Source organism: Amblyomma americanum, chromosome 6 (genome assembly GCF_052857255.1).
Source record: "Amblyomma americanum isolate KBUSLIRL-KWMA chromosome 6, ASM5285725v1, whole genome shotgun sequence".
Classification (NCBI taxonomy): Eukaryota; Metazoa; Arthropoda; class Arachnida; order Ixodida; family Ixodidae; genus Amblyomma; species Amblyomma americanum.
The window spans coordinates 78,846,696-78,861,649 of NC_135502.1; the positions used below are offsets into that span (position 1 = coordinate 78,846,696).

At 48.7% G+C, this 14,954-nt stretch overlaps 1 pseudogene; it reads right to left on the bottom strand.

The window, feature by feature from the left end:
• Positions 1-6,102: 6,102 nt before the first annotated feature.
• Positions 6,103-9,064, bottom strand: LOC144094793 (uncharacterized; annotated as a pseudogene).
• Between the last annotated feature and the right edge of the window lie 5,890 nt (positions 9,065-14,954).

The following is a 14,954-nucleotide window of genomic DNA, read 5'->3' on the forward strand; positions in this document are numbered from 1 at the left end:
ACTCCCTGCAACATCTGCGGAGAAAATTGAGGAGCTACGCTTCTGCCAACATCCCGAATGATATCGACATAGCTGGACAGAAAACGAAAGCACTGTTCATGAGAAAAAAAAGGTGGTAGAGGTTTAACCTAGTTATAGAGAGTAGACGTGCGAAAGAATGTGTTGGTCCTTCCAGTTAAAGGGGACACTTAAGGCTGGTCTTAGAGGTGTGAGGCGATAGCTTTGGTGAGTTAATGCCCATATATGCAGAATTGGTCATTTGCTACTTCACATTCATGGATCGCGGCGAGTATTCATTCCACCTGTGGCGCTGTGGCGCATCGATTAAGCGATGCGCCACTGCAAAGGCACTTGGCTTTTTCTATCACAGCTACCGGTAGGGATTGTGCGACCCATGTGGCTCTTCTTGAGCGACCTCTCGCAACCGATCATTAATTTAACTGCCACCTGCCAGGGCAGGTTGTGATGACGCCACAAGGTTACGTGACCTAGGTGCGCGACAACCCTCCTTCCATTGGTTACAACTGGCGCGACAATCCTCCGAACTTACCGGAGTTACTCGGCTAAGCTCGGGGCAGTTCTGGGCACACGAAAAGATGACTAGATTCTTGCTCGGGGTTGGTACATCTGGAGTAATGCTATCGCAATAAAATTTACAGGCGATTACGGTAGTCGGTAATGCGAAATTTGAGCGCAGCTGTACACCTGCCACCGTTGGCAGGTGGCGTGTTATGGTGCAAGCCACATCCCAGGATCTCCTCGTGGGAGCCACCTTCCGGTTGTCCACTCCTCCGCTCTCGCCGTGGCAGGTGGCGTTTCTCTCTGCTACTGCCTGCCAACAAGCCGCAGGAAAAGTCGCCTTAGAGCCTCGCTTAAAAAAATTATTGCAGGGTCTCTGAACACTGATAAATACATATGTTTAAGAATATTCACATCTAACGTCATTATCACAATACACAGAAAATAGAAAAAAAAACTTTCATCAGGCATCTATGAAGCGAATTGGATAAAACTCGATGCATGCTGAAGAAGAGGTTCTCCCAAGGTGCATCCGTATAATGCTTGCTTCAGCGAAAGTGTTCTTTATAAACTTTCTTTACGAGGCAAGAGATGTTGAAGAGAACCCTGGTCCTGACGTCGAAACGACTGCTATTTAAAAAAAAGCTGATGGTGGTGGTGCTGCTGGTAGCCGTATCATTAAAATAATAACAATAACGAAGACACGCCGCGAAAAGCGCCACATTTTCATCGCACTCCTGGTCTGCGTCTGAATGGAATTGAGATGACAGGTTACACATACAGGAAGTGTGGCAAATTGTCTAGCCGAATAATGGAAATTTTTTTATAACAACCCTCCCGCGAAGCGCTTTGCACCGTGGAAAAAATAACTAAAAATAAAATAGCAAGCGTTTCGTCATGCGGCAGGCGATCGCATGCCAAGTGCTCTTGAAGTGGTTTTCTTTCCATTTTCTGCACCACCGGCAATAGAAGGGGGTCACAAAATCATCTTCCAGTGGGTACCACGCCATAGTGGCATTGTTGGCAACGACATAACTCACGATGCTGCTCGATCGACTCACGATACAACCACCATTGTCCGCGTACCACTAACAAGAGCTGACGCGGCAAGGCACCTTCAACTGCTCGCCCGTAGCGTGACTTTAAAGTCGTGATCTACCCTTGGAAGCTGGACACCCCGCTCGCACTACTTCGACTCTTTACTTAAACCTCAAATACCATTCGGCCTACCCCGCTGTGACACTATGCTGTTTTGCCGCATGTGGCTGAGAGTGGCGTCCACAAACGCTTATTCCCATCTCGTCACACTTAAGCGTGTGAGCAGTGCGGCTGCGATGAAACGATCGGGCACCTACTCTGTGACTGTCCTCGTTTTGAGCGAGAGCGTGCCTTCCTGGCTGCTGCGCTCTGCCGCTTGGGCTCTCGTCCTCTCACAAAAACCAAGATTCTGGGGCCTTGGACATCATTCATCACAAAGAACAGCGGAGAAGACGCTCCTGACATTCTTAAAGGATTCGGGTTTGAGTTCCCGTCTATATTGTTTCAGATTTAAGTGTGTGCCCTCTGCCCCTTGTCATAGTGGTCGATGAACACGCGAAAAACTCTTTTCGTTGCCGCCCTTCCTTTCATATTTTTTTCCTTTGTTGTCCTCCCTACGTGTATTGTAGCCTACGGGGCGTCGCCTGGTTAACCTCCCTGCCTTCCCGTCCTTCAGTTTCTCTCTCTCTCTCTCTCTCTCTCTCTCTCTCTCTCTCTCTCTCTCTCTCTCTCTCTCTCTCTCTCTCTCTCTCTCTCTCTCTCTCTCTCTCTCTCTCCAAGCACGGCAAAGTCGGTCCCACATGATAGTCGGGACATGGCCCCAGTCACTAAAATTCGCCACTGATTATCGCGCGTGGCCAACTTTCTCCCTCCTTTTCCCTCATTACTAAGTTTCAAAGCTGCCAGATAATACTCCTTCCTCAGCTTTTCTTCCTCCAAGGATCTGTATGCTGCGTGCGACGCCGCCGCAACGCTCTGCAACGGTTTTGAACACGCACGGAGCTGTTCACGGTGATCGAGACGGTTGTGGTTGCGGGTGTTTCAAGCCTCTTTTTAGAAAGTTTGGGGTCACGTTCAAACCGAGGGCGGCCCAGAACGGTGGGCATTCCCGTGCACGTTGCCCGTCGCTTGGACTCACTGCTATCGCTGCGTCGCCGACATGTTTTTCCTTTGAGGGCACAAGTTCAAGACTTGCCGCCGAAGCCTTAATTCGTGTAGTTACTTCCACGTAACCAAACGGGAGAAATAAATCGGAAGGCAAAAGCATGATTCTGGCAAGCAACGCGAGAACACATAGAATCAGCCACAGAAAAATTGGCGGTGGTTTAGCTCTGGTTGAACCTGGAGTGACGCGATAGCTGCAGCTGGCCGAGTGGAACTTGGTCACGTGACCAACCACGTGGCGAACCACGTGATCAGCCACGGCGCCGAGCCGCAGGCAGCTGCTCCGCACCACGTGACCAACCACGTGACAGCGTGGCCGCGCAGCCACAGGGTAGCGGCGCGGCCACGGGGTGGCGGTGCCGCCACGCTGAAGGCTCGAAATGCTACCGTAATGTAGCTATCGCTACAAAACAGCTGTGCTGTCCTCACTGCCTTTCCGCAGGCGCACGATACTCGCGGGGGCCGGTTACGCACTATTGTCCGTCGCTGTTCGACCAGAAAGACTTTACTTGCTGACCTTGAGCACTCTCGCGTCATTTGTTAAAGTATGCGAGCGACAGCGCACTAATGTACTTCTTTATTGCAATGCGAAAATGGTATCAGTCCTTAATATTACAATTTCTTGCTGAAGAATGTCCCGCCTTCATATTTACCCTCTATTGCAACAATCAATGTTAAATCCACTTTGAGTGCCTCAGGAAATATACCACCTCATTGGTGTCCATCGACGAAGAGAAACTCAAAAATATAGCGCCATCGAGTCCTGAGGACGAGTTTGGTGAATGCGGCTAAACTTATCATTACGTACAGGAATACCCCGGCGTGCTTTGTCTTCTGTTTTTTATAAAGTAGGATCATTTTGCCGCAAACAAAGAGGGCTCATTTCTCCACGTTAATGCTGAAAGCATTGACACGTGCTTCCAGATTGCCAAGAAGGGAGCGGAACAACCGGATTTCCCCACTATGTCGAATACTTCCTTCCGAGTAGGCAGGACGTTCACATTTTCCTCACAAAACGTGGGGACCAGAGAATAGATGTTGCTGTCGTTTATGCAAGAAGCGACACGTGATGAACGGCAAATGTCGCCAGCATCTGAATGGCAAGAAAGCGATCCTGGCTCGTGAAACACCTTGTTTTCGTTCTTCGGGTACACACGATACACAGGGCCTGAGTTTCCTCGATGAATTTTCCGCACCCGATCTGACAGGTAGCCTGCAGTTTTCCTTAGTCTTCAAGGTCAATCCCAACCCCCTCATTACACATTACAGGCCCTGCCCCCCCCCCACCCCCCGGCAAATACACAGGGTGCCCTACTAGACACCCTATAAGAGACATTGACGAAAATTTTTGGCTTCAGCGGTTTTGCGTATGAACCATTACGTCAATTATCGTTTATGGCGGAAGCCAAAAGTCCTCCTGTAATCTGGGCGCATCCAAAACCTTGAAGCCACCATTTGATGGAAGTCTGGTGCTAGCTTGTCAGTCTAGTGTCATACTGGCTGCGCGGTGCCAAAGTACTCGAAGAGGGATGCAAAGCGTCCAGTCAATGTCGCTTCTGTGTCCTATCCTTGTGTGTTTCGCGCCGCGCAGCCAATATGCTATTTAAAGTGATGCTGCAATGGATAACAGTATGCTGGGCAATTCCTGCCACTTGTGATGATGGTCGTGAGCGTAACACTGCATGAACCGTACAGGCAGACGGGATGTCGCTTGGAGGCTGTCAAAATACGGTTTAATCTCGCGAGATATCAAAGTTTTTATAAAAGGTGACAAGTTTGTTTTAGCTTCTCAGCAGATATTAATACTTCACGCACAAAAAAAAACGATTTCCGGAATCACCTAGATTGAATGAACATAGGAAATCGTGAGGTCATCCTATCATAACATAGACTGAACGTGGCTTGAGCACGTCAGAAATCCAAATTATTTAACGTGCTAGCCACGTTGCTAAGGTTGAGGGATCCCTCGTTAAAAGCAAGCCATTTCTTTTTTGCTTAGTCTCAGGCAGTGCTTAAGCATCAGCACTGTACACACTACCGACGTATCCCACCCAGGCTAAAAGTCATCTGTTTAGCAATTATTTATTAAGTGAAGTTGCACGACCTCTTCCATAGAATCCAAATCCTCGGGAATGTCTACTGCTCGCACTTCCACGAACCCTACGCCGTGAAACTTAAGCAGTTGCCCTGTATTACAGACCGCCTCATAGCCCCGTTTTCGCTTTGCAGCGAGAAAGTTTTGCTTTCACATGGCACTAAGAACGCTCTCCAAGGGATTCTGATATTCCAAGTGCAGAAGCCGGTAATCCGAGGACAAGAAAATGCATTACACTGTTGTTTCTGCCTTTGAGGCCCTCGTGGTTAAGGGACAACGCTCTTTTGACTAAGTGAGCCGTGGAGACAATGTTCATCTTACAGCTGTGGAGCAAAGACCGGGCACGTGGCTTGGAAAGCATGTAACTCGTGGGTTGATGTCAGATTACTCACGCCGCTTTCGCTTATTCTGCCTTCTCTTCATTATTTTGCGACACAGCGATAAAAGCCGGAATCTACTTCACTTTGCAGAGATCTAGGAGTTTAAAGTATAGAATGAGGAATTCCGCATATAGGGCATCAACCCATTATCGCTATCGCGTCGTACCCTTAAGGCGGAGCTCAAGTATCCCTTACGGGGAAAACACCGAAACCGAAGTGAAAACCGAAGCGCTAGCGCACCGGACTCCCATTTGGCCTAACAAGGCTAAATCGTTCGTCTTTTTTTTTTTAAAGCTGTTTGACAACGACTCGTATTTCTGGGATAATGATTCTAAACCAGCCGTGCGTGTGTCCCGAAAGCGGCACACTTTTTCCATTCATCTACATCCGACAGTTATACCGCCCGTACGGCCATGCGCGCAGCGCTGCACCAATATGGGTGTTAGTTTCCTGTACACCAAACATAAGTGTTCTTTCCAAAAACGCGGCGTTCTCTTCGCTGGTCTATTTGTGCCTCCCATCCCTCACCGCGTTAACCGAGGCGTGGTTAAATCACAACATTCCTGATAACGCCATTCTCGTAGTGAGCATCTTTCGATGCGACCGTGTATGCCACAATAGATGGGGTATGTTTATGGCCGTAAAAAAAAAAAGTCGCCTCTTTACCCATTAAAATCACAGCATATCTCGAGTCATTTTATATGCATTGTGCATGTAGGTCGATGGATGTTATTACTGCCGTTTTCCACCGCCTGCCTTGGTATCAGAGAGAGAGAGAGAACAACTTTATTGAAAATGCCTGCAGAATCGGTTAGGCTCCCTCCACACAGGGAGGACAAGCTTTTACCGCGACGCGGCCACTACGTCAGTCTCGTGCGTTGTGCTCCTCGAGATATTGGTCCCTCGCTATTTCCGCGGGTCCGAGAGGGCCGCCGCCCCCTTCCTGGGAATGCTGCCCCCTTTTTCCTCGATTTCGCTCGGTCGCTGCCTTTCTAGAGCTGCCGAGACCTGCTGGACGGCCTTGAGTTGTGTCTCTTGATCATAGCTCCTCGTTGCAGCCTCTAGCTGCGGCGGGATCGTCGTCTTCTCGCTGGCTTCTCGCGGATTTACTCTACAGTCTCAAAGGATGTGAGCCGCGGTGGCTCTCTCATTCGCGCACAGTCTACACACGTCACTCGCGTACACACTCGGACACACGTGCTTAGCTACAACCGGGGTGAGCAGGGACCCCGTCTGTAACTGTCTGTATAACACTGCCTCCTTCCTGTTAAGCCCCGGGTGAGGTGGCGGCATAGTCTGTTCAGTTTGTACCATTTCACTATTTCGTTGAAGGTAGTCATCTTGTCCTTGGCACTGCACCGCGACCAACTCTCCGAGGCGGCCGTGCTTGCAGCCGCGCGGTTGGTTAGTCCTCGCGCGGCCGAGTTGGCCGTCTCGTTGTGGTTCACGTTCCCGCGTTCTGACACGTCACTGCCCATGTTGGCCGGAAACCACTTGATCACCACAGCACTTTTGCGTCCGATGTCTTCGGCCTTGCGCAGTATGCGCGCGGCCTCACTACATACCCTACCCTTGGCGTAGTTCTTCACTGCCGCTCTAGAGTCACACAACACTGTAGTGCATCCGGGGTCGGAGAAGGCCAAGGCGATGGCCACCTCCTCCGCCCGGCGCGCTTCTCGAGTCCGGACGCTCGCCGCGGTCTTCGTTGCACCCGTCGATGCCCCGACAACCACCGCCGCGTATGCGTCGTTGCTCCCTCGATACTCCGCCGCGTCCTCGTAGACGGCGCCTTCTTCTCTGGCGTGGAGGTCCACGAAAGCCCTGGATCTCGCCAGCCTCCGCTCCTTGTTGTGCTCGGGGTTCACGTTCCTCGGGATCGGGCAGACCCTGAGCTTTCTGTTGATGCTATCCGGTATAGGTACGTCTTTCTGCTGCGTGCCTTCCCTCGGCTCGAGGCCAAGGTCCCGCAGTATCTGTCTTCCGGTTCTCGTTTCAGAGAGACGCTCGAGTTGCGCCGTTCTCTGTGCTTCGGCTATTTCGTCCAGCGTGTTGTGGACTCCCAGCGCCATAAATTTTTCAGTGCTCGTGCTCCCGAGGAGACCGAGTGCCGCCTTATACGCCTTGCGTATGGTGGCGTCTATCTTGTTACGTTCGCTCGGCCTCCGGTTGTGGAAGGCGGCCACGTACGTTATGTGGCTAACTGCGAAGGATTGAACGAGCCTAGTCAGGCTCTCCTCATTCATCCCCTCTTTTCTGTTGGACACCCTCCTGATGAGTCTCATTGCCGCGGTCGCTTTGCCCACGAGCTTGTTGACCGTTTCACCGTTGACTCGGTTTCGCTGGATGAGCAGCCCGAATCTTCTCGAATCAGCAACTCGAATCTTCTCGACCTCCGGTATTACTTGGCCTCCCGCCGTCTTGACCGTGATCTTGGGACGCTCGTACTTGACTTCCATATTCTGTCTGTTCCTGCTCGCTGCTTTCGGTGGAATCACCAGCAGTTCTGACTTGGCCGGAGAGCAAACGAGTCCACACCCGTCCAGCTGCTCCTCGATGGCGTTGACCGCTTCTTGCAGCGTTGTCTCGATGTGTCCGTCGCTTCCTCCCGGTACCCATAGCGTAACGTCGTCGGCGTAGATGGTGTGCTGGACGCCCGCTACTCTTTCTAGCCGGTTGGCCACCCCGATAATCACGAGGTTGAAGGGTAGCGGGGAGATCACCGAGCCCTGCGGAGTTCCGACGCTGCCCAGCTGCTTCTCTTCGAGCTGCAGGTCTCCCGCGCAGATTTCGGTGGTCCGTTCCGTCAGGAAGTCTTTGATGTACTGGTATGTCCTCCTGCCAATGTTTAGCCTGGACACTTGGGCCAGGATAGCCGAGTGCCTTACTTTATCGAAGGCGCTCTGCAAGTCCAGCCCGAGTATGGCTCTGTTGTCCTTGGTGCCCGTCGTATCGTCGATGATCTCGTTCTTCAGTAAAATCATGGCGTCTTGCGTCCCGAGCTTGTTCCGAAACCCGATGATAGAATTTGGGTAAAGCTCCGATTCTTCCAGGTAACGCTGCCACCTGTTCATGAGAACGCGCTCGAGGACCTTTCCCGCGCACGAAGTGAGCGAGATCGGCCTGAGGTTCTCTATGTTGGGCGGCCTGCCAGGCTTGGGTATGAGGATCGTCTTGGCTGCTTTCCATTGCTTGGGCAGCCTTCCTTCTTGCCAGCACTTGTTGTAGAAGTTCGTGAGCTTTTCGATGGCCGCTTCGTCGAGGTTCTTGAGCGCTCTGTTGGTCACTAGATCGGGACCCGCGGCGGGCCTGCCATTGAGATCTTGCAGGGCAACTGACTTCCCACGTCTGGATGTCTCGATCTAGCGTCTCGTTCTCGTTGTCTTGGTAATCCGGGTGTCTTTTCTTGGGGGTGGTCGGTAGGTACTTGGCGTCCAAGCGTCGCTTGACCTCGTCCTCCCCGTGTTCGTAGATTGCCTTGTGTAGGATCCTGGCCAGGTTGTTGTGTTGGCGGCCCTTGGTCTTGGTTTCGTCAAGGAGGTGCCGCAGTATGTTCCACGTCTTGCCCTTGTGCATCTGTCCGTCGGCTTCGTTGCAGGCCTCGTTCCACTGTTGGGTGCATAGCACCCTGCAGTTGACCTCCATCTGCCTGTTGAGCTCGGCGATCTTCTTCCTTAGACTTCGGTTGGTTCGTCGCTTCTGCCACCTCGCCTTTATGGGCTGCTTGGCTTCTATCAGGTGGGCCAGCCGACTGTCCATCTTGTCTATCCGTTCGTCCGTCTCCAGCTCTTTGGTGGCTCCTTCCGTCGTCTCAACGACGTTGGCCGCCCATTGCTCGATGTCCGTAATGTCCAGTTGCACCGCGGGTAGCACCTTTCGAAAGGCATCCCAGTCCGTAATGCAATGCTTCCTTATGCCGGTGTTGCCTCGGCCTTCGAGCGGTACGACGACCTCCTTGGTATCAACATCTTTTTTCAAGCGAATTTTGTTGTGTACTAAGCTAGCTATCTACTCGAGTTCGAATTAAAGCTTAAATTATAATAGATGACTTTAACTTGCGGAATATAACTGGCCCACATTAACTGTCCCTGCCAATGAATCGAAAGTTGAAACCTTCCTCCAGTTTGGCACTGTTTTATCATTATAACTATTGATTTTCTAGCCAGCGCGTCAATCTGCCACTCGGCGGATGTTCTCGATCTAGTCTTAAAAAATAATCCGTACCTCTCTTATAATATTGCAAACTTGGATTGGCTTTCTAATCATTCCAATATCAGCAGACAACGGAATTAAAAATAAATACAGTGCTGCGACCGAGTCAACCTTGATAAAATTAACGCTCAGTTATCCGTGTTTTCTGAACACTTTCTGCGCCAATTCTCATTACGTTCACTAGAAGTGAACTGGAATCTGTTCAGAAATAGCTTGCCGTCCTTATTGACAGATTTATACCCGTAATCACCACGTCATATATAAACATTCCAGTGTGTTTCACCAGTGTGTTTCCCTTCGCCTTAATAGCAGAAAAAAAGCTATTTTACAAGCCGGCAGACATGAACAGGCATTCTGATTATTAATGCTATAACAAAAAATTCTGCAACCGGGCTGTGTTGAAATAGACTCGTCGCAGCTTTTTCACCCGCCACTTGTTATAATAGTTAAATAGCAACTTTCTAAAGTTTAGGCAGTTCATAGACTCCTTCAATAACAATCATGTAACCGTATACTGATGATGGCGATCCGGTTCCTGTGGCTGTGTGCGTCCATGTTCTGAACAACACCTTTTCATCAACTTTTACTCGTAAAGCTTCTTCTTCATCCTGTGATGTTATCAACCCATCTAATATATTAATGCCCGAATTAATTATTAGCGAGTCCGGCAGCTTATCTCTACTCAGAGAATTTAAAACCACATCCGCGTCGTATCATCTTTGCTTCAGTAACAATTGTTCATCGCACCTTCTCCCCTCTTTTAACGCCGCACCGTTAAATCTCCCATCCTGCATAAAATCGGGCGTCGTCGTCAGTGTTATGAGTTAAAAAAATCCCTGGAGAAGCAACCTGGGTGGACCACGTACCTACGTCACGTGACCTCGTGGCGTCATCACAACCTACCCGCCGGATTGCGAGCAAACTGAACACCGTGGCAAGCGCCAGTTAAATTAATGACTCGTCGCAAGAGGTTGCTGGGGAAGTGGGGTTGCTGGGGAGAGGTTGCTGGGGAAGTGACCTGGGTAGCCCAGGCCCCACCGGGGGCAGCACCTGCCATCGCAGGGTAGTGGCGCATCGCTTAGCCATGGCACCACTGTGCCACGAGTGGCATGATGACTACCACGGGTCTATGAATGTAAGCCGAGAATCAACAAATCCGCATATATGGACACTAACCCATTAACACTATCACGTCATACACGCAAGGCGAAGCTTAAGCGTCTCCTCCAGTTTTCTAACAGTCACTTTTATCTGCTTTCATTTCATATGACCGGCGTATCGGCAACGTTTGGCCCATCTTCACGTCCGGAAATCGTTCATTACTACTCAGTTATCGGCCTAACTGATTAACAAGCTATATTTGCGAAGTTCTTGAAAATGTGATCCCTTTTGAGGCAATTTACTACTTGGAGGAGCGTAATGTCACCTTAAAATGTCAAAATGGGTTTTGTAAGAACTATTCATGCGATGCTCAATTTGCTGGATTCTTTCTTGACCACCATTCATCTCCTAATACTCGCACTCAAATTGACTCCATATTTCTTAACTTTCCTAAAATTTTCTATCTAGTATTTCACAACAGGATGTTAACAAAGTTAAAATTAACGCAGCTTAACAACGATTGTCTTGGTCTCGCATCATTAATTTATTTTCTTACATCGAGGGTCTGTTTAAAGCCGTCTGTACGCATAATTCTACTTTCAGCCGAGTATATCCTGGTTTCACACAAGAAACCGTGCTTGGATCCTTAGTTTTCCTAATACTTATAAATGATTTACCGGACTCCACTTCTTCCTGAATTAGACTTTTCGCTGGTAGTTGTGTAATTCCTTGTAAATTTTTTTTATGACGATAATCAAAAAGTTCCTCAATCAGACCTCAACCTAACTTCATGATGCACTATCCGTTTGATGGCACTAAACCATTCCAAAACGAAGTTAATGCCCTTTACTAATAGAGCATATATTCAATTTAAACAACGGACTCTAATCAATGCTCCAGTTGATTTTGCTGCCATCTACAACAACCTAGGTCTTCAGCCGTATTCAGACCTAATATGGAATCACCATGTTAACCTATTTCTTGTATCTTTTAATCGTTCATAAGGATTTTTAAATAAAAAATTCTCTAAATGTTCCGGCCAGCCTCAGCGAATTTACTTATACCCTGCTTATATGTAAAAAAATTGAATATGCTTGGGACATTTGAGGCCCTAAGCAAGCATAAGTAATAAATAGCATTGAATCATTGCACAACCGTGCAGTTCGATTCATCTCCTCCATTCACTTACGGTATCACGGCTTTAAGAAACGCACAGGACTTTAGGAGTTATCCCGCCGCCACGAGTATGCAGGCTTATGACATTTTAGTAACATTTACCATCACTCAGCGTTAAATGATTAGATTTATTTTTTGCAAAAAGGTTGTCATTTCCAAGCAACTGGAACATACTCTTAAATCAAAGCGATTCACATTTCATAACTTTACCTATGCGCGTTCGTTCATACCACGCGCTGTAGCCGAATGCAAACCTGAAAAAGTTTTATGATCTCATATACGCTATCAGTATTGCCTAACTGGCTAGTGTACTTTTGTCATCTACTTCATGAGTTGTATTTTTTAATGCAGTTTTTCACGATTTTATGGTTTATGGGGTTTAACGTCCCAAAGCGACTCGGGCTGTGAGCCACGCCTTATTGGAGGGCTCCGGGTAATTTCGACCACCTGTGGTTTTTTAACGTACGTTGAGTTGAGTTGAGGTGTTGAATGCTACAGGTGGGATTAGCCTTGCTTATTCTGCCGATAATTGCTCCACCGTAGCTTTCCTTCTATTTTAGTAATGTCATAAAACCTGTCGCATCTACCCCGCTATGCGCACAGTCTCTTATGATAGCACACATTCCTCTCCCGCAGTCACCATCTATGCACACAATCACTCCACACAGTCCACATCACAGTCCACTCCAGAAGTCACCATCTGTGCACATATTCAGTCACAGTACAACATAGGTCATTGTAGAGTCAGAATCCATAACGTATCCATAACACAGTATAACGTAGTCCACTCCAGAAGACACCATCTACGCACACATTCAATCACAGTAGGCCATAGTCCGTTCCTGCTTTCACCATTTAGAAACAAGATCCGTGGCCTGCAGAAATGTTAAAAGAAGGCGTGCAGCCTCCCTTCTGCATGTCTGGTTTCCACTCGGGTAGACAATGTCCTTAACTGTACTGTGAAAGGTTCCTCTCTACTTGAAGGAAGCTAAAATCACATACCTTTCCGCGTTTTAACGTACGCTGATATAGCACAGCGCACGGGCCTCTAGCATTTCGCCTCCACCGAGAAGCGACTGCCGCAGCCGAGATTGAACCCGCCTGCTTCGGGTCAGCAGTGTGCACCATAACCACTGAGCCACCGAGGCCGCATATAAAAGCGGCGCTAGAGGGCCGCTTACTCCCTTTGCACTTCTTCCTTATAGGGTAATTCGTGTTTACTGTGTGCGGTGAGCACCGTTTCAGGGCGAACGAAGATGTCTTCATCACCTGCAAGCGCTACCTTTGATATAGCCTCTGGAAACTGTAAACCACCGCAACCGCAATAAACGGGCAGAACGCGAGTGCATTGAGCTCTTCTTGCGACGTTCGGACCGACGAGGCTAACGCGTCTTTTGCCGGCCGAGGATTCTCGCATTTTTACCGCGGTAACGGCAGAATTACTGCACTTTTACATTTACTTTGGAAGAAATAGCCTGCCAATGTTGAATTACTGAAATACGAAGCACACAACAGGGCGAGATATTTTCAATGCACAATTTCCTCGTAAAGATCAGCTCAATGAGAGAACCTTTAAACAACTGCTCACTTGTAATGTGTCAGATGAAAAGTTTTTCACCTATTCCCTCACGTAAGTTTTCTTTTCGGGGGCTCTTTTATCGCGACTGATCTTTCATTAAGAGGAGAAAATATGTTCACAATCTCCAGCTGTTTATGGTAAATTTGAATATGACCCTATGCCCCAAGAGAACAAACACCCGAGTAGGCGCGTTTTGTTTCCAGCTCTTGGCATGAACCAGTAGAGGACCGCTTCATTCGTCCATTGCTTTCACTGAGGTAGCAAGCGAGACAGCACGACATACCTTGTATCCATAGCTGTTTCGAGCTCATGGAAGGCTAAAGGAATGCGCTTGCGCCAGATAAAGGAGACAAAGTTGCTGTTGGGGCGTAGTGAGCCGTAACTACTCAATTTTATCTAAAATAAAATAAAATTTGACGAGAACGTGAAGATAATGCGCTGTTCACATTTTATTTTACATTGTTTCCAGAAGCGCCGTCGTTCCGGCCTTAGACTTGAATGCGTTTGTTTGGGCGCTTATTATGCAGCCGTGTCTGGTGCTCGCTTTTTCATCGCGGAAACGTTGCTCAGGAGCGACAAAAAATAACAGCACTCTAAGGGTTTACCACATCGCGAAAATTAGGAGCTCGCTACCTCAAGAGACTGGCCCTTTCCAAATTTCTCGCTGGCGCGGCTTATCTGTCACTACACATATAGCACTTCTCAGCTGCTTCCTTGAAATATTGCTCAATGTACTCAAGAATCATTAAAGATATCGCGTACTGGACAATTGGCCGTATTGTACGCCGAGAGGCACGTTATGCGGTGGAAAGTGTCAGGAGTTATTCTAACCAATTGCTACAGACCTTAAACTTCCGCAAAACACCTTAAGTGAGTCACTCACTATTTTCTGTATGTAAATGAGCGAACCGTGCCGTGAATAGCACGGCACGCGTCTCGAGTGCAAAACTAAGATGTTCTTCTCCACATCAACGCTTGGAAAAATTATATGCATTACATTGTACTGTCGTCTACAAACTTGTCTAGAGCGTTCGGACGCCGCAATGGGGAGTGCAGTTGTGTCATTGTCTATAGCTCGAAAGCTGACCTTGTAGCGCGTGAACATTGTAAATGAATTGTGTTTAACTCCTGATGCCTTTAAAATCTGTAACGAGCCCCCCTAATAGTGGATATCGTTATAATGTGCAATAGAGCTCTCAACTCGAGGGCCCTATACAAATGTGTGGACAACTGTAGAAGATTTTCAAAGGGAAAGGGAATAGATGTTCTGCTTGGATCCCCTGGTGTAATGTAAAGGCCAGTAGTTTGATTTGCGGTGTTTAACGTTTCAAAGCGACTCAGGCTATGAGGGACGCTGCAGTGGAGGGCTTCGGGTTATTTCGACCACCTGGGGTTCTTTAACGTGCACTGACATCGCACATTACACGGGCCTCTATCATTTCGTCTCCATCGAAATTCGACCGCCACTACCGGGATCGAGCCTGCGTCTTTCGGGTCAGCAGTCGAGCGCCACAACCACTGGGCAACCGCGGCGGCTTCCAAGGCCAGTAGTGATGGGCAACGGCACGGCCTGCGTACTACGGACAAAGGAGACTTCTTCCCATCTGTTTTCCACAACGGACATCATCCGTTAGAGCTGTTTTATCATGCTCAAATATCAGGCGTCACGTCATTATCCGTCGTAACTCCGCTT